The sequence below is a fragment of the Sciurus carolinensis genome, chromosome 4 (genome assembly GCF_902686445.1).
Source record: "Sciurus carolinensis chromosome 4, mSciCar1.2, whole genome shotgun sequence".
In the NCBI taxonomy this organism is placed as follows: Eukaryota; Metazoa; Chordata; class Mammalia; order Rodentia; family Sciuridae; genus Sciurus; species Sciurus carolinensis.
The window spans coordinates 157,206,000-157,226,686 of record NC_062216.1 but is presented as its reverse complement, the minus strand read 5'-3'; the positions used below and the strand labels follow the sequence as shown (position 1 = coordinate 157,226,686).

The window sequence follows — 20,687 nt, the reverse complement described above, 5'->3', positions numbered from 1 at the left end:
TATTCTCCTCAGGCGGGCCCTGAGGAAGTACATCAGACCTTGTTGCCCGACAGGGAGCAACAGGTCTTCAGATCCTCTTTAATGGTGGAGTTGGGGAGGCAGGCAGTTTGGGGGCAGCGGGAACACAAGTGAATTATAAATAGGAAAAAACATCTGGATCCCAGTCTATCAATGGCTCCAAGATAACCAGAAGTACCTGCTCTTGGACCCAGTGGGCCTCTAGGCAAGATGTCCCTGCCCATCTGGATATGCTGCTGGGCATTCAGCTACAATGATGCCTTTGAGGACCCTGCACCCATGACTACTCCTCCATCGGACATGGGCAGCATTCCCTGGAAGTCAGTGATCCCAGAGGACCTTGCCCAGGAGGAAGAAGGAGAGGCCAGTGTATCCACACTGTGCCATGACTCTGTCAATGGTCACTGACAAGGTCCAGTGGTGAAGGTCAAAGCTACCCACGTCATCATGAATTCTCTGATCACAAAACAGACACAGGAGAGTATTTATCATTCTGAGCAACAGGCAGGACTGAGAGATGCTGGCTATACACCTCACAAGGGCCTTACCACGGAGGAAATCAAGTACCTCCAAGTAGCAGAAGCATTCGATAGACAAAAGCTGCAGAGTGGAGAAGCAGCCTGCATCAGTCCAGTCTACCCCAAGGAGCACCCCTCACTCTTCCCCTAAGCAGAGGCCCAGAGGCTGGTTTTCTCATGGTTCCTCTACAGCCTTACCTGGTCCAAAACATAGCACCAAGGATCCTGGAAGTGAGGATAAGGACAGAAACTCATCAGATAAATGGAGGCTTTTTGGTCCAAGACCCCTTCAGAAGTCTGATTCTGGAGGTTCTACCATCCAGGCCTACAAAGGAGACAAGAAGCCCTCTCCCATGAGGCTGATCTGTGCCCAGGCTACCCAAATGGCTGAAGATCCAGCAACCTTCAAGCCACCCAAGATGGATGTCGCAGCAATAGAAAAGAAGAAGCAACTACCATGGACCCATAATCTTAAACCACATCACTGACTTCTAGAGTGCTTTCTATTCCAGGAATTAGGGATAGAAAAAGGTTTCTTGTCCTTTTACCTTGGGTCTGACATAGGAATGGTATATTTAAACAACAACAACAACAAAAAAAAAAAAAAAAACAGGCTATAGGTGGAGAGTTAGTTAATTCTGAGAAACATCAATGCAAAGTTTGTTCTTGTGTGGAAGAAATCTGTAGTGTTTTAGAGTCAGATTTAAAAATCTCAGGAGTGACGTTTGGGGGACTTCATTACCCTTTCTTGTGTTATTTACCCCAGAGCAGGACTTTGCTCATTGCTTACTAGGTAAATGTTTACGCCATTCCAAAACCTAGGCTTCTTTTTACCACCATCAGCCTAGGCATCAACACATTACAGTGTAGCGGTGTCTGCTGACAAGTATGGGCGACTTTGGCCTTTTTGACTCTGCTGATGCTGTGCTCCAGGCATGTCAGATAGGGGGACCTAAGACCTGTTAAAGGTCTGGGTATAGTTAACAGCCAGACTTGGCAGGGACCCCTCTTTTCTAGGCTAAAACTGGTCTCCTTGCTTTTTGGACAGTCTAATGGATTGATTGCTTTGTCCTGTAGCCAATTCTTGGTACCTCTTTGGTCACTGCTATTGGAGGGATACTTCTGTACATGTCACACAACAAACACTAGTTTTGCAAATCCTTTCTTGCACTTTACAGTGAGATTAATTTAACTCCAATTTGGTTGAAACTTCCTAAAAGGAGAAAATTAAGTCTATTGATTTGATATTGATTTTGTGTGTGTGTGTGTGTGTGTGTGTGTGTGTGTGTGTGGTGCGGGGATTGAGCCTAAGGCCTTGCCCATTCCAGGCAAGTGCTCTACCATTGAGCTATACCCTCCACCCTGGGATGTTAAACTTTTGTAGAGTAAAGAAGATGGTAAGTATTTAAACTATATACTTGAAGTTCATGCAAAATTAGTGTCAATTATTTCAGTTTCTTTATCCAGGTCAGGGCTTAACTTTTTGGAGGGGAGGTGGAAGTATTCAATATTAGGAAAGCATTTTTCACCAAAATCAGTCTCATATGTTTATGCAACACATATCTTAGAAAGTGCATTTTTATTTCTCCTTACTGTGTACATTTGTCTTGAACACTGTCTCAGATGCTTACTGTTTTGTTTTGGTTAAGATTTTTGTTCACTTAAGAAACTGACCTTCTTATAGAGACGTCCTGAAGTCTAAAACTGTCAGAACAGTTAATTTATTTGTGTCTTCTGTTATGATTTTTTGTTTGGACAATAAAAATCCTTACTACTTTCTCAACAACAAAAAAAAAAAGAAAGAAAGAAAGAAAGAAAAGAAAGAAAGAAAAGAAAAGAAAGGAAAAGAAAAGAAAAAGAAATGAGGAAGGATCTCCCAAAGTACTGGACTCTTTGCAGTCCCACCAGTGATGAATGAGAATCTCTGCTTCTCCATGTCCTTTCCCACATTTGGTGGCATCAGTATTTCACAGTTTAGCCATTTTAACTCATGTACAATGATATATCAATAATTTAATTATCAAATCTCTAATAACATATGGTGTTGAACATCTTTTAATATGTATATCTACATCAGTGAGGTATCTGTTCAGATCTTATGCCCATATTTTAATCATGTTTTATTTTATTTTTATTATTTAACTGTTGAGTTTTAAGAGTTCTTGTATATTTTGAATACAAATCTTTTATCAGCTGTATTTTCACCATTGGTTGTTTTTCCTTTCTCTTATGATATAGATAGGGGTTAAGAAGTGTGCCAATAGATCTTTAGATTGCTGCCAATTTATTATTTCTGGGAATGTTGGACTAGCTGACTAAGGTATCCTTTCTTTTTTGGGGGGAGGTACTGGGGATTGAACTCAGGGGCACTCAACCACTGAGCCACATCCCCCCCACACACACACACAATTTTTTTCCTAGTACTGGGGATTGAACCCAGGGCCCTACATATGCTAGGCAAGTCAATTATCCCTCAGCTGTATTACCAGTCCTTTTTATTTTTATTTATTTATTCATTTATTTATTTATTTTTGAGACAGGGTCTCACCAAGTTGCCCAGGCTAGCCTTAAACTTAAGATTCTTCTGCCTCAACCTCCTGAGTCACTGGAATTACAGATATGAAGCACAGTGCCCAGCTCTTAAGATGAATTCTAAGTGTACCATTAAAACTATTCTATCACCCAGGTCCAGAGACTGAGAAGCATGTACCTCTAGTCTTTCCTTCTCTAATACTAAAAACCTATCATTGAATATAGGTTAGGAGTTCTGGGAGCAACTCTAATAATTCTTGGACTTCATATAATGCAAGGTTCAAAGCATGTATACATGTGTATATTACTTGTTTGATGCAAGGGTAATTTTATAGATTTTAAAGGACTAATTTTACAAAGACAGAGCTGACTAAACCTCATAGGATCAGAATTCTGGTTTTCTGACTCCTGGTTGGATATTCTTTCCAATCCTTCACATTGACTACTTTTAACAAGATTTTATATTTGGTCCTTTTGATTCTTACTCATCATGTAAATACTCATGTTTAGAGGAAGACTTAAGATTTTTTGTCTTGTTTATAAGAAGCATAAAAATCTTAATTAACTGTAAGTATCATTTTGGTTGCCAGTGACAGAAGGCAACTAAATTGGCTTAAGAACAAAAGGTGGAATTAATGAATTGAAAAGTCCAAGGAGTGAATGAATTCAGTGGCTCAAATAAGCTAATCAATTCTCTCTCTGTCTCTGTCTTTGTGCTTCTATATCAGTTTCTTTCACTCTCTTTGTCTCTCCCCCACTCCCCTCTCTCTCCTGTTTTCTTTTGCACAGGCTTTACTTTCAAGCAAATATAAAGAGTGACAGTTAAGGTTACCAACAGCTTTAGTTTCCTATCATCGTGGAGAATCTAAGAAAAAGAATCACCTCTTTATAGTTCAGGTAGGGCTCCCTAGTAAATAACCTGAATCTCAGATATTACCAATGATTCCTCAGTGGGAAATTAGGATGCTGTTCTTGATGAGGAGACAACAAACACTGTCAGGAATTCTATAAAGGTCTATGCCACAACAGCTGAGGATTTATTTCTCTAAATATGCCCCTTCAAATAGATGTGGAAGATATGAAAATAGCACTGAACTTAAAGTTAGAAGCCCCAAATTCAAGTCTCTCCACATTCACCAGTTCTCTGAGCTTTAGATCCCTCACACTTTATTTTTTATTGTAAACAAATGGGATACATGTTGTTTCTCTGTTTGTACATGGAGTAAAGGCATACCATTTGTGTAATCATAAATTTACATAGGGTAATGTTGGTTGATTCATTCTGTTATTTTTTCCCTTCCCCCCACCCCTCCCACCCCTCTTTTCCCTCTATACAGTCCTTCCTTCCCCCATTCTTGCCCCCCTCCCTAACCCTAACTCTAACCCTAAAACTAACCCCTCCCACGCCCCATTATGTGTCATCATCCGCTTATCAGCAAGATCATTCTTCCTTTGTTTTTTTGAGATTGGCTTATCTCACTTAGCATGATATTCTCCAATTTCATCCATTTGCCTGCAAATGCCATAATTTTATCATTCCTTATGGCTGAGTAATATTCCATTGTATATATATATATATATATATATATACCACAGTTTCTTTATCCATTCATCAATTGAAAGACGTCTAGTTTGGTTCCACAATCTGGCTATTGTGAACTGAGCAGCTATGAACATTGATGTGGCTGTATCTCTGTAGTATGCTGATTCTAAGTCCTTCGGGTATAGACCAAGGAGTGGGATAGCTGGGTCAAATGGTGGTTCCATTCCAAGTTTTCTAAGGAATCTCCACACTGCTTTCCAGAGTGGCTGCACTAATTTGCAGCCCCACCAGCAACTTATGAGTGTACCTTTCTCCCCACTTCCTCGCCAACACGTGTTGTTGCTTGTATTCTTGATAATTGCCATTCTAATTGGGGTGAGATGGAATCTTAGGGTACTTTAGATTTGCATTTCTCTTATTACTAGAGATGTTGAACATTTTTCCATATGTTTGTTGATTGCTTGTAGGTCTTCTTCTGTGAAGTGTCTGTTCATTTCCTTAGACCATTTGTCGATTGGGTTATTTGTAATCTTGGTGTTAAGATTTTTGAGTTCTTTATAGATTCTGGAAATTAGTGCTCTATCTGAAGTATGATTGGCAAAGATTTTCTCCCACTCTGTAGGTTCTTCCTTCGCATTGCTGATAGTTTCCTTTGCTGAGAGAAAACTTTTTAGTTTGAATCTATCCCAGTTATTAATTCTTGCTTTTATTTCTTGTGCTATGGGAGTCCTGTTGAGGAAGTCTGGTCCTAAGCCGACATGTTGAAGATCTGGACCTACTTTTTCTTCTGTAAGATGCAAGGTCTCTGGTCTGATTCCGAGATCCTTAATCCATTTTGAGTTTAGTTTCGTGCATGGTGAGAGATATGGGTTTAGTTTCATTCTGTTGCATATGGATTTCCAATTCTCCCAGCACCATTTGTTGAAGAGGCTATCTTTTCTCCATTGCATATTTTTGGCCCCTTTGTCTAGTATGAGAAAATTGTATTTATTTGGGTTTGTGTCCGTGTCCTCTGTTCTGTACCATTGATCCACCTTTCTATTTTGGTACCAATACCATGCTGTTTTTGTTACTATTGCTTTGTAGTATAGTTGAAGTTCTGGTATTGCGATACCCCCAGATTCATTTTTGCTGCGAAGGATTGCTTTAGCTATTCTGGGTTTCTTATTCTTCCAGATGAATTTCATGATTGCTTGTTCTATTTCTGTAAGGTACATCACTGGGAATTTAATTGGAATTGCATTGAATCTGTATAGCACTTTTGGTAGTATGACCATTTTGACAATATTAATTCTGCCTATCCAAGAACATGGGCGATCTTCCCATCTTCTAAGGTGTTCTTTAATTTCTTTCTTTAGTGTTCTGTAGTTCTCATTGTAGAGGTCTTTCACCTCTTTTGTGAGATTGATTCCCAAGTATTTTATTTTTTTTCGAGGCTATTGTGAATGGGGTAGTTTTCCTAACTTCTCTTTCTGAAGATTCATCACTTATGTATAAAAATGCATTAGGTTTATGAGCATTGATCTTATATCCCGCTACTTTACTGAATTCACTTATGAGTTCTAAAAGTTTTCTGGTGGAATTTCCTGGTTCCTGTAAGTATATAATCATATCATCAGCAAATAGGGATAGTTTGAGTTGTTCTTTTCCAATTCGTATCCCTTTAATTTCTTTGGTCTGTCTAATTGCTCTGGCTAGAGTTTCAAGGACGATATTGAATAGGAGTGGTGAAAGAGGGCATCCCTGCCTTGTTCCAGATTTTAGGGGGAATGCTTTCAGTTTTTCACCGTTTAGAATGATATTAGCCATGGGCTTAGCGTAGATGGCCTTTACAATGTTAAGGAATGTTCCCACTATCCCTATTTTTTCTAGTGTTTTGAGCATAAAGGGGTGCTATATTTTATCAAGTGCTTTTTCTGCATCTATTGAAATAATCATGTGATTCTTGACTTTAAGTGTGTTGATATGGTGAATTAAATCTATTGATTTCCTGATGTTGAACCAACCTTGCATCCCTGGGATGAAACCCACTTGATCATGGTGCACTATCTTTTTAATATGTTTTTGTATGCAATTTGCTAAAATTTTGTTGAGAATTTTTGCGTCGATGTTCATTAAGGATATTGGTCTGAAATTTTCTTTCCTCGATGTGTCTCTGTCTAGTTTAGGTATCAGAGTGATTTTGGCTTCATAGAATGAGTTTGGGAGAGTTCCCTCCTCTTCTATTTCATGGAATACTTTGAGGAGTATTGGAATGAGCTCTTCTTTAAAGGTTTTGTAGCACTCAGTTGAGAACCCATCAGGTCCTGGACTTTTCTTTGTTGGTAGGCTTTTGATGACTTCTTCTATTTCATTACTTGAAATTAGTCTATTTAAATTGTATATGTCCTCCTTGTTTAGTTTAGGCAATTCACACGTCTCTAGAAACTTGTTGATATCTTCGAAATTTTCTATTTTGTTGGAGTATAGATTTTCAAAATAGCTTCTAATTATGTTTTGTATTTCAATCGTGTCTGTTGTGATATTTCTTTGTTCATTCCGAATTTTGGTGATTTGGGTTTTCTCTCGTCTTCTCTTTGTTAGAGTAGCCAAGGGTTTATCAATTTTGTTTATTTTTTCGAAGAACCAACTATTTATTTTGTTGATTTTTTGTATTGTTTCTTTTGTTTTAATTTTGTTGATTTCAGCTCTGAGTTTAACTATTTCCTGTCTTCTACTACTTTTGGTGTTGGTCCGTTCTTCTTTTTCTAGGGTTTTGAGCTGTAGTGTTAGGTCGTTTATTTGTTGAGTTTTACTTCTTTTATTAAATGCACTCCATGAAATAAATCTTCCTCTAAGTACTGCTTTCATAGTGTCCCAGAGATTTTGATATGATGTTTCTTTGTTCTCATTTACCTCTAAGAATTTTTTAATTTCCTTCCCAATATCTTCTGTTATCCATTCATCATATAATAGCATATTGTTTAATCTCCAGGTGTTGAAGTAATTTCTGTTTTTTACTCTTTCATTTATTTCTAATTTCAAACCATTATGATCTGATAGAATACAAGGTAGTGTATCTTCTTGTATTTGCTAACATTAGCTTTGTGGCATAATATATGGTCTATTTTAGAGAAGGATCCATGTGCTGCTGAGAAGAAAGTGTATTCGCTCTTGGTTGGATGGTATATTCTATAAATGTCCGTTAAGTCTATATTATTGATTGTGTTATTGAGTTCTATCATTTCTTTGTTCAATTTTTGTTTGGAAGATCTGTCCAGTGGTGAGAGTGGCGTGTTAAAATCATCTAGTATTATTGTATTATGGTCTATTTGGTTTCTGAGATTGAGAAGGATTTGTTTGACATACATGGATGAGCCACTGTTTGGGGCATAGATATTTATGATTGTTATGTCTTGCTGATTTATGCTTCCCTTAAGCAGTATGAAATGTCCTTCTTTATCCCTTCTTACTAACTTTGGCTTGAAGTCCACATTATTGAAATGAGGATGGATACTCCAGCTTTTTTGCTGAGTCCACGTGCATGGTATGTTTTTCCCCATCCTTTCACCTTTAGTTTATGGGTATCTCTTTCTATGAGATGAGTCTCTTGTAGGCAACATATTGTTGGATCTTTCTTTTTGATCCAATCTGCCAGTCTATTTCTTTTGATTGATGAATTCAGGCCATTAATATTCAGGGTTATTATTGAGATATGATTTGTATTCCCGGTCATTTGACTCATTTTATTTATTTTTTTGTTTATTTTTGACACAACTTGGTTCCTCTTTATTTGAGAGTTCCTTTAGGATAGCTCCTCCCTTTGCTGATTTGCTTCTTTGTTTTTCATCTCTTCCTCATGGAATATTTTGCTGAGAATGTTCTGTAATGCTGGCTTTCTTTTTGTGTATTCTTTTAGCTTTTGTTTATCATGGAAGGATTTTATTTCATCGTCAAATCTGAAGCTAAGTTTTGCTGGGTATAAGATTCTTGGTTGGCATCCATTTTCTTTCAGGGCTTGAAAAATGTTGTTCCAGGCCCTTCTAGCTTTTAAGGTCTGGATTGAAAAAATCTGCTGATATCTGTATTGGTTTCCCCTTGAATGTAATTTGGTTCTTTTCTCTCACAGCCTTTAAGATTCTGTCTTTATTTTGTATGTTAGGTATTTTCATTATAATGTGTCTTGGTGTGGGTCTGTTGTAATTTTGTGTATTTGGAGTCCTATAAGCCTCTTGAACTTGATTTTCCATTTCATTCTTCTTGGGAAATTTTCTGAAATTATTTCATCAAATAGATTGTTCATTCCTTTGGTTTGTTTCTCTAAGCCTTCCTCAATCCCAATAATTCTCAAATTTGGCCTTTTCATGATATCCCATAGTTCTTGGAGATTCCGTTCATGGTTTCTTACCATCTTCTCTGTTTGTTCAACTTTGTTTTCAAGGTTAAATATTTTGTCTTCAATATCTGAGGTTCTGTCTTCCAGGTGTTCTACCCTATTGGTTATGCTTTCTATGGAGTTCTTAATTTGGTTTATTGTTTCCTTCATTTCAAGGATTTCTGTTTGGTTTTTTTTCAATATCTCTAATTCTTTATTGAAATGATCTTTTGCTTCCTGTATTTGCTCTTTTAACTGTCAATTGTTGTGATCATTCAATGCCTGCATTTGCTCTTTCATCTCATCGTTTGCTTCCCTGATCATGTTAATTATGTACATTCTGAACTCCCTTTCTGACATTTCTTCTGCCATGCTGTCATTGGATTTTATTGATGTATCATCTAGATTTGTTTGGGGCATTTTCTTCCCTTGTTTTCTCATGTCGTTCAGGTATCGGTGGACTGCTGAGATGTTGCAGATTTCCTCTATTGACTTATAATGTCCCTGAAGATTGCTAGTATATCCCCTCTTATCCTTCAGTAGCCTTAAGTCTTGGAGGAAGTTGATAATGCGGTGCTCCCCAAGGAAGCTGCCTCTCTAGGGGTGGTGGCCTTCAGGTGGGGTATATTCCCTGCTAGTGGGCAGAGGTGCCTCCACTTGTTGACCAATGGTCAACCAAAGGGGAACTAGGCTGCCGGCTGAGGCAAGGCCTGTTTGTGCCTGTGTCTCTGGTTTTACCATCCTTGTGGGAAAACCTCACCCGGTGGGGAAGACTCACCTGGTGGGGAGGTCTCGCTGGTCAGTTCCCCTCCTGGAGGTTCCCCTCAGTCCACAACTACCACCTGGGCAAGGCAGCCTTCCCAGGGAACGTTCCCAGGGGCCCAGACCTACCTCCTGGGCCTGGGAGCCCTGCCCTTCGCAGACGTGTCTCCTTAGGCTGCCCCTCCTCAGAGAAGTTGCCCGCAGTCCTGGAACCTTCGCTCCATCTCTCAGCTTGTCTCTGTGCAGCTCTTCCACCAAGAAGCCGCCTAGGTCCCCGGACCGTGCTTTGCACCTAATCACCTGGCTATGCGACCCTTCCTCTGAGCAGCCACCTGGAGCCTCGTACAGATGCTCCGAGCCCCTGTGACCCGCCACATGCCTCTTCCTCCAGGCAGCCACCCGGTGTTCTGTGTGGTCGCTGGGAGACCAAGCAACTCACTGCGCATCTCCTCCTCCTCCTAGGGCAGCAACCCCCACCCCCCGTTGTTCAGGAGGTTGCTGAGTCCAAATAGTTCGCCGCCCAGCTCTTCCTCTGGCAGCCGCCGGAGCCCTGGCGGGTTGCTCCGAAACCAAGCGTTGTGCTGAGCAGCCTCCTCTGCAAAGTTCCCAGCTGTCCATGTTCACTGCTCCAGCGGGAGGAGGGGTATCTTGCCGCCTGGGCAGGGCAGCCTTCCCAGGCAACATTCCCAGGGGCCTGGACCTACCTCCTGGGCCTGGGAGCCTCACTCTTCGCAGACGAGTCTCCTTAGGCTGCCTCTCCTCAGAGAATCTGCCCGCAGTCCTGTAACTTTCACTCTGCCCCTCAGCTTGTCTCTGTAGCTCTTCCACTGAAAAGCCGCCTAGGTCCTGGGACCCTGCTCTGCACCTAATTGCCTGCCTATGCGGCCCCTCCTCTGGGCAGCCGCCAAAGCCCGGTGGGTTACTCTGAAACCAAGCACTGTGCTGAGCAACTTCCTCTGCCTTCTAGCATTTTTGAAGCCAGTTATTTTACATGGATTAGTTTTCTGTGAACTGGGATGTTTGATTAGTATATTTTAGCTTTTTTTTTAATTTTTATTTTTAATTGTTTAAATTTTTGCTTTAATATGTATATTTCTCCTACCTATTTCCCTTGATTCTCTTTTCTTCTTCTAACAACCAATCTCTATTGTTCTCTCTTTTATTCTTCCTTTAATCTTTTACTTCTGCTTCTCTGCTCCTCTCTCATAATCATCACATCCTCTATGACTTCTGTTCTCTCCCTATCCACCATTTGAAAATGTAAACCCTTTTGCAAATTTGCTGTTTTTGTTATAGGCAATAACTGATCATATCATTTCTCTTTATTGTGATAATTTACATTGTATACATCATAGTAGGAACTATTTGGTTTAATGCTGTAAATTGTTTGCATTTGTTGTTATTATTTGTCTCCCCTAAACAGTGAGGTACTGGAAACCTTCAGAGATACTATAAGTCCACAGGGTAGAAACTCTACTGCTTCAGATTACTGTTAGATGGATAGATATACAAACAACATGAAAAAGCAAGGGAAAAAATTGCCCAAGCAAATCAAGATAATAGCAGAATTCTACAATAACAGAAGTCATCAACACTACAGTGGAAGAAATGTCAAGAGAAGGAGTATAGAATGTACCTAGTGAAACTGTTCTGCCAAGTAAAGGATGATGTAAGAGAGCAAATACAGTCAGCAAAAATCACATTGATAAAGAGATAGATATTCTTAAAAAAAATTCTTGACATGATGGAAACAATAAACCAAATTAAAAATTCAATAGAAAGCATCACCAACAGACTAGACTACTTGGAAGACAGAACCTCAGGCAATGAAGACAAAACATATAATCTGAAAATCTATTTGACCATGGAGAGATATTAGGAAACCATGAACAGAACTTCCAAGAGCTATGGGATAACGTGAAAAGACCAAATTTAAGATTTATCAGGATAGATGAAGGCACAGAGTACAAGCTAATGTACAATATTTTCAATGAAATAATATCAGAAAATGTCCCAGATCTAAAGAATGAAATGGAAAACCAAATATAAGAGGATTGCAGGACCCCAAATGTGCAAAATTATAATAAACTCACATCAAGGTACATTATAATGAAAATGCTTAGCATACAGAATAAGGATAGAATTTTAAAGGCTATGAGAGAAAAATATCAGATTACATATCGGGGGAAGCCATTACAAATCTCAGCTGATTTCTCAGCCCAGTCCCTCAAAGCTAGGAGGTCTAGGAATAACATATGCCAAGTTCTGAAAGAAAATGGATGCCAACCAAGCATCCTATATCCAGCAAAACTAAGCTTCAGCTTTGAAGATGAAATAAAAACATTCCATGATAAACAAAAATTAAAATAATTCACAATCAGAAAGCCTGCACTTCAGAATATTCTCAGCAAAATATTCTTTGAAGATGAAATGAAAAAAAAAAGTGAAAACCAGTGAAGGGAGGAACTATACTAAAGGAAAAGTCAATCCAAGGAGAAACTAATTCAAATTAAAAACTAGAAATAAACCAAAATGACCAGGAATACAAATCATATCTCAATAAAAACCTTGAACATTAATGACCTAAACTCATCAATCAAAAGATACAGACTGACAGATTGAATTAAAAAATAAGACCCAACAATATGCTGTCTCCAAGAGACTTGCCTCATAAGCAAAAACATCCACAGACAAGGTGAAAGAATAGGAAGAAACACATCACATGGATTGTTCAAACAAGTAGGGGTTTCTGTCCTTATATCAGATAAAGTGTACTTCAAGCTAAAGTTAATCAGACTAGGGCTTTAGCTCAGTGGCAGAGCACTTGCCTAGCATGTATGAGGCATAAGACCGATCCTTAGTACCTCACAAAAATAAATAAAATAAAGGTGTGCTGTCCATCTACAACTACCAAAAAATATTTTTTTAAAGACAAAAAAATATGTTGGTGATGTGAAGAAAATTCCTTGTACATTGTTGGTGAGAATATAAATTGGAATAGCTATTATGGACAACAGTATGGAGGTTCCTCAAAAATTTGAAAGGAAACTATCATATGATCCCAAAATTGCACTTCTGGATATATACTCAAAGGAAATGAAATCAGTATTTTCATATAGGTGTACTCCTATGTTCATTATAATATTACTCACAATTGCCTAACTATGAAAACAACCTAAGTGTCCATCAACAGATGAATGATAAAGATATTATTTTCAGATAATTTTGAAATGATAACAAATGTGTAATCAGAAAAAAAACCAAAGGCCAAATGTTCTCTCTGATAATGTGGATGCTGCTGGGGAGATAGCTCAGTTGGGAGAGTGCTTACCTTGCAAGCACAAGGCCCTGGGTTCAATCCCCAGGACCAAAACAAAACAAAACAAAACAATGACAACAACACCTATCTTGATAATGTGGATGCTAACACATAGTAAGTTTGAGGGGAGGGGAATATTAGAAGTTCATTGGATTAGACAAAGGAAAATGAAGGGAAGGGAGGGAGGATGGGAATAGGAAAGAAAAGACAGTAGAATGAATCGGACATAAATTTTCTGTGTTCATATATGCGTACATGACTAGTGTAACTCCACATCATGTACACCACAAGAATGGGAAGTTTTACTCCATGTGTGTATAATATGTCAAAATACATTCTATTGTCATGTATAAATAAAAAAACAAATAAAAAATTTAAAAAGACATACACACTTGGAAGATAGGAACATATTTATTATGCTAAGAAGTCAATAATAGCACCACAGTTACACTGATGTTTTTATATTAACCAAGTTCAGCTTTTAAAGAAAATTTAGACTATGTAATGTAGTGTAATACTCTAAAATAAGAGTTGTTGTTGTTTAACCCTTGTTGGATAGACCCTAATTCCTTCAAGATTAGTAGCCCTAAAGGATAAAATTTAATACACACAATGTTAGGAGTAAATCAATGTTTTAAGAAGTCTTGTTACTTTAACACAGATTAAACCTTGATTTTATATCAGTATATTAGTAGTTGACCTTAGGGAAAAACCTTAAAAATAACTTTAACTGATTGTGAAATATTATATATATATTATATATATATAATATATATATATATATATATATATCTCCAACTTAGTTACATACAAACTTGTTGAAATTTGTCCTTTACTTACATAGACCTTCTTATCACTTACTCAGACCCTCTTGTTGCTTACTTCACCACACAAAGACTTTCTTACCCAGAAACATTTCCTTTTTCCTTCTAAATACATTTCCATACCTAGAACCTTCTAATTTTTCTTTCCTAACTGTTGACCCTTTTTCTTAGTTCACACTCTGAAACAATCCTTGTAAATTTCTGAATTTGTTGAACAGCATTTAGTCACCTCTTCCTAGAAACAATGAATTTATACATCAACATTTTATTAGTTGTTTACCTAGAAAAACTTGTAAGTTAGTAATTTTAGACATCTTTTACTCTCACTTGTTTACCTAATGTAAAGTGAATTTTTTACATCACATGAATTAAGGTATTTGAATCCATTTTCTTTTAAGTTTTAATTTATGAACACTCATTTATCTCTATGCCAATTTTGATACCATGTTCATGCTATGTGGACACAAGCACATGTAGAAAAAACACAATACAGGTGTGCACACATGCACCAGACAGAAAAAGGCCTTGTAGCTTTTTAAAACCTATTAGATTGAGAGATAACCCTAGAAAAATTTGCCTTCTAAACAAAAACAGTGTGAAAACCTTTATAAAATAAGACTGATCAGAAAATATATATCAATTTAGGTGTGCAGAAAACTATGAGCTCTAAAAAACTATATAGAATTTCCTTAAAAAGCATGAGTCCTAGAAAAAAATGATATAGTCATTAGTTATTTTAGTAAATCAAAATAGAGTCTCAGATTACAGTGAGTTCAGGTATTGAAATGAAGGGGGTGGTGGTGGGAGAGGGAGAGAAAGAGAGAGAGAGAGAGAGAGAGAGAGAGAGAGAGAGAGAGAGAGAGATATCCCTGAAATCATTTTTCTCCCTGTGCTGTAGCCAGCTCCATTTCTCCCAAGCCAATTGAATTTAAACTGATACTTTTTATCTTTTTTTTCTTCTGTCTCAGATTGGTCCCCTGCTGAGCCTGTAGGCTCCTGCAGTTTACATTTCAATGCAAGTCTTAGAGAGATCTGGCAGGAACTGAGGGAAATTGCTGTTTGGAGCCTCATGCCTAGGACATTTTAACCATTTCTTCTCCAGTTGGTAATCAGGCCAGGTTCAGATTAGGTTTCCTATTACTTTCGAGGACAAGGCTGCTATGTCAAGCTCCTTCCTGAGATATGCCACTGACTGTTGAGCTTGTCTGTTCTTTTGTGTGACTATTTCCAGGGTACTTCTCCTCTTTCTGTGACAAACAGGTTAAATTTTTGCTCCATAGGTAAGCTGAGGATAGGGACTTGAAGTAAGACCCCTTTTCCCATGACCTCAGTCTGGGGTTTCATTCAGATGGAGGATACTAATTAACCTTTGGATAATTATTTTAAATTAAGGGAGGACATTTGCTAGCTAGTTATGCCCTTGAAATTTTTTCAGAAGGAAAATATATGCCTGCTGCTTGACCATTCATCATCCCTATAACCTGGGGCTCCTTGGATGTATTATTTGAGGTGATAGGAGTAGTGGAATTTGGGTTCCCTCATTCCAGCAACTTAGTGTGTGGGACTTGGGAAGCTGGCTGCACCAAGGGGAGGGGTATTCTTCCCTGGGGACAGTCCACCTGCTAGTGTCCCTGTTGCCCCCAGTTGGGAAAGGGCTTAGTAGTAGGGGAGATTGGGTTAGGGCAGAATTTTGCCCAGTGTCCAGTTTGCCCACATCAGAAACAAAGCCCAGGAAGTGTATTAGAGGTTCTGGTGGGCCACAAGCAGCAGTGGCTTTTCTAGGACTATGGATGGCTGAGATTAGAAGCTTATATTTAGATTTAAGATGCTTTTCTTTCTCTTCTTTGACCTTTTTTTCCCTGATGTTAAGTCCTTGAAAGCAGTATCTAGAAGCTGCTGTTGAGGAGCCTTGGGGCCCTTCTCTAGCTGAGTTTTTTACAGATATCAGGTACAGACCACTGATGAATTGGACTGGGAGAAAGAGAGTACCAGCAGGAGTATGAAGGTCCAGGGTAGTATATTTGGTAATCAAGCAAAGGAAAAAGAAAGCTTGGATGTAAGGGATCTCAGACCATTTGCTATTCCATTGGAAGTAATTTTCGAAGTTCTGAATAATTTCTTTATTAAATGTTCCATATTTGGGCCATGGGTACAGATTATCTAATGTGTTTTGTGACCAAATTTGAGTACTGAGCTTAATGAAATATTTTATTTTGAGGTCAGTTTGGGAGTAAAGGGTCTTAAAATTGCGAATGAAACAACCCAATAGGGAGTTGCCTGGAATGACTGGGTAGCCCCCATGTTGGAGAGGTTTTATCAGGGTGTCAGTTTGAGATCAGAGTGTCCCTTAAAATCTTTCAGACAACAGACTGGACTGTTCCACTAGAGAATGGGAGAATGTCTTCACCCCAATATCAATGATGGGGGACCCCTGGGGTTCTGATGAGACAAAAGGTGGGGTCTCAGAGCAGAGTACCTATCTGCTGGAGACTGGATGGTGTCTTACCTCTCTGGAGAATTTAAAGGCCAGTGTTGGATGCAGGAACAAAATGGCAAGAATTGGTCTCTGATTTGGAGTTCTGCAGGGTGTAAGGGAAGGGATGGATTGGGGAGGAGATGGCAAGGGTAAGGGTAAGGGGCCAGATTGAGGATGCCTCCAGTGTCGATAAAGAATCTGATACAGATCCTTGCACCATCCATGTAGCATAAGGCCACGAAAACCTAGCCCAGAGTTGGGGTCAGTTTTGGATTCCGTACCAGCAGCCGATAGCCAAAGTGGACACAGAGGGTGTGCAGGGTCTCTTTCTGTATGGTGGGGAGGGAGATGGGGGAAAACAGTCAGTCTGGAGATTCAGCTGTAGCTGCATGAGCTATTCCTGGGGTTCCCCCAACCTCAGAGGACTATGGGGGTGCCAGATGTTCAATGGTCATTTCTCATCAGTCATTTAACGTGATGTTAGGGAGGAAGTTCATTAGGACAGGGAGAGGGAAATACTCCCTCACTACTGTTTCTGGGTTTTGGCACCATAACAAAAGCACAAATAGCAGACTTCATGGATCAGTTATGCCTTTCATTCAGCAGCAGAGTCAGGCTTACTTTCTGGGTAGAAAAGGGCCACCAGTTACAGAAGGGGTTTGGGGTTTTATAGGTGAGGTGGCTTGTGAGTTTGGGCATTCAGGAAAGAGGTTGCAAAAATTTGAGACTTGTTTTTACTGGGTAGTATTTTTACTGAGCAAGGATGGAGGGTCCAGAGTTTAGCTTATCTTTTTCCCTCTAGGATCAATTGTATTGTTACTGTGAAAGGATTTATTGGGGAAGAATCAATGTCTTGCCTTCTTCCCAGGGACTGTCATTTCCATGTCTTGGGGGTGGTCATTTCCCATATCCTTCATGGGCCACCTAATATCTAAACCACAACAGGTTTAGATCTTAAAAGTCCCTCAGAAGTCCGTGTGCTAAAGGCCATGTTGCCAGCCTATGGCACTATTGGGAAGATGTGGAACATTTAGGAAAGGGGCCTACGAGAAGCAAGTTTGGTCACTGGGACATGCCCTTGAAGGGGATATTGTGTGCTTCCCCACCCCCCCTCACTTCCCAGCCACCATGAGGTTAGCTGCTACTCTGTCATGAACTTCCACCATGATATATTGTGACCACCACATAGGTTCAAAGGAATAGGGTCAAGTGACCATGGACTGAAGCCTCTAAAAGTATGAGCCAAAATAAACCTTTTCTGCTTATAAGTTATCTCAGGTTTTTTGTCACAGCAATGAAAAGCTTATTGACACAGGAGGGAGCACAAGACATTCACAGGGTGGTGAAACTGTCTGATATGGTATTAGTAGATACATGACTAATGGAAGATATTAATAATGAGAAATTGTATGGGGAAAGAATGTGGTTGTGTGAGAACTCTGTACTTCCTGCTCAATTTTTCTATAACTTAAAATATCTCTAAAAATAGAGTCTATTAACATTTAAAAAATATATACCTCCCCAACTTCTTCTCCCTATCAATATGAAGTCATTTGGAGAACATCATGGCTGCCTGAGATGGGATCTAGATAGATAACACCTCACTCTTGAGTGTTCAGAACCCCAAGAGGAAGTAGGATGAGAATCTTCTGAACACTAGAAACCAGGAAAACTTGAACCTGTTGTGACCAAAAGTGAATTCAGACACTAACTGGAAAAAATTTTTTCATTTACTCAGTTGGTAAGTATTTGAGTGCCTACTATGTGTCAGGGACTGGCCTAAAGGCTGAAGTTACAGTAGTAAACAAGCAAAGTCCTTGTTCTCATGAGGGTCATGTTCTAGTGTGGGGAGATAAAAAAAAATCAACATATACATTTATAAACAGGTGCAATAAGTGCTAAGGAGATAAATATAGTAGATGGATAGTGAGTATGGCAGAAAGTACTGATGATTCCATAGAATTAGTATTCCATTTCATTTTTAAGAAAAAGAACCCTACTTTAAACTTTAACTGATTATGTGTCTGCATATTACAAAGCACATTTTACCAGTTCCTTTCTTCCCATGCCCTACCCCTGTGACCAAGTTTAGGCCAATTGAATAGGAGTAGAAGGGCTTTATGTCATTTCCATGCCATTTGTTGAAAGATTGCCATCCTTTTCTGGAGTATCTATAAGTTGATCTGGGCTTAGGGTCACAGGAAATTCTGGAGACAAAGATGTTGTAGGCCTCAACATATACTTTTGGATGTTTTCTGTTAATGAAGTACTGCATTTATAATCAAATTCTGTGTGGGAGGATATATTTTCCAGAGATAACAATGGATATTTAACTCAAGTTATGAGTAATGACCAGACCCCTTCATGCCCAGAAGCATCTCTGCCACAAAATACATAGTCACATAATTGTAAGCATTGATTCTATATTCATTGTACAGATGAGGGAAACCCCAAGGAATAAAATTACTTGCCCAAGAGGACACAGGAAATTGACAGGAGAATTGGGAATTGCAATCCAGATTCTCTGACTCCCAATAACCCTTTCTATTAAAAGCAGCATTAACATGGTGGTATGTATTTCAAAGCACAAAGCAATTTTCACAACTTTTGAATTGGATTTGGTTAGGGAATCCATTATTTTGTGTACACAGCAGATTTTCTTTCCTAATGACACCATGCATAAAACTGTGTGGAATGAAAAACTGCCCTGGTTACAAATCATACAATCTCAATGGGGATAATTGGTATTTTTAAGGCCTCTTATTTATAAAGGACTTTTAGGTTTTCAAAGAATATAGTATTCATTATGTCCTCTGATTTTCATGACAGCCTTGTGAGATAAGCAGTATAGATATAATTTCCACTATACTATAAAGAAAGAAAGAAAACAGTCCAAGAGACAATAAGTAACTCAGCCAAGGTTATGCTTCTTTGCTGGATGATGCCAGATTTTCTTATTCCAGTTCCAAATTACTTGGCACCACATGCATCTTCCCAGGTGATTAATAGCTGGCACTTAATTTAGCTCTTACTCTGTACACAGCGCTGTTCTAAGTGTTTTGCATATGATGACTCATTTACTCTTCCTACTAGGTAGATTCTATTATTACACTCTTTACTGATGAGACAACTGAGTCACACAGAAACTGAGTAACATGCCCAAGGTCAGAAAGCTTCACAAAGCATTCAGAGCTAGGACTCAGACTGTGCTCAGAATCTATGCTCTCAGCTGCTGCTCTATGCTACCTCTCCAACCCGGAGAATATGGAAACAGTTTATGATTCAGGGCTCAACTCAAGAGTCTTTGAGATCACATTCAGATATCCCATTGCTTCTGTGACTGTCATAAGCCTTTCCTTTGATATGTATGGCCATGGTATTATTATCCACTTAGGTAGAGATGTGATCAAAGTTTGGTTTTAAAATCATTCATCAGGGTGGGGTAGGAAATATAGTGCCAATGCTGAGCAGTCATCATTTCACTCTTTTGTTTGTGTTTATTAATAATATGGAGGACTAGAGTAGATGTATGTTCTTTCACCCATTTCCCATTTTTGTTAGCACTACCTCAATTTTCTTTTAGGAAATCCCCCCCCCTTTGTTCATTCTCAATCCATGTAGTTTCAACACCAACACATTTCCTCTCTCCAGGGTTGGATCATGACCTAGGTACAATATGAGTATATCCTCTGGGGAGAGGTCAATTCAGAGGTCTGTATTAGATTCTAGTCAGTTCAATGAAAGTTGGCCCTAGGTCTTAACTATTTGGAAACAGAAACCCCCTCTTTAGTAACTCATACAGTCAGGTGTAAGCTCAAGGCTGCAGGTGGTCATCCTATCCTTATGAGGGAGAACTTGCAGACAGATAAAACAGAACCAAGTGATAGAGGGAGGAACAAGTCCCTGATGATAAATTTCAGGCATTTAGATCTAGCTGTGTCTACCCTTGGTCTTTTCAATACTGTAATCCAACAAATACTCTGAATTGGATTTTTGTTACTTGCAACCTAGATTAAATTTTTTTCTGATTACTTATTTGTTCTGATGAATAAGGTATTATTCATACACCAGACATTCTGCCTTGCCTGGAAACTTGGAATTTCACTGTAACACAGTTATCTATTGCCACAATAAATCTATATTTTTAAAAAAACACGGTGTCATGCAATAGGTCTGCAGTTGACTGGGTGGTTCTGCTATTGTGGGTTGGTCTGGTTGATCTTACCTGGACCTGTTTGCACATCTATGGTCATCCGGTATACTAGATGGAGGATGGCTAATTTTGCACAACCTTGGTTTAGATCCCTCTACTGCTTAGCTCTGCTTCACATGGTCTCTCAT

The 20,687-nt window shown here is 38.9% G+C and overlaps 1 pseudogene; it reads left to right on the top strand.

Annotated features, from left to right (window-relative positions):
* Positions 1-171: 171 nt before the first annotated feature.
* Positions 172-1,024, top strand: LOC124982964 (putative monooxygenase p33MONOX; annotated as a pseudogene).
* Positions 1,025-20,687: the final 19,663 nt, after the last annotated feature.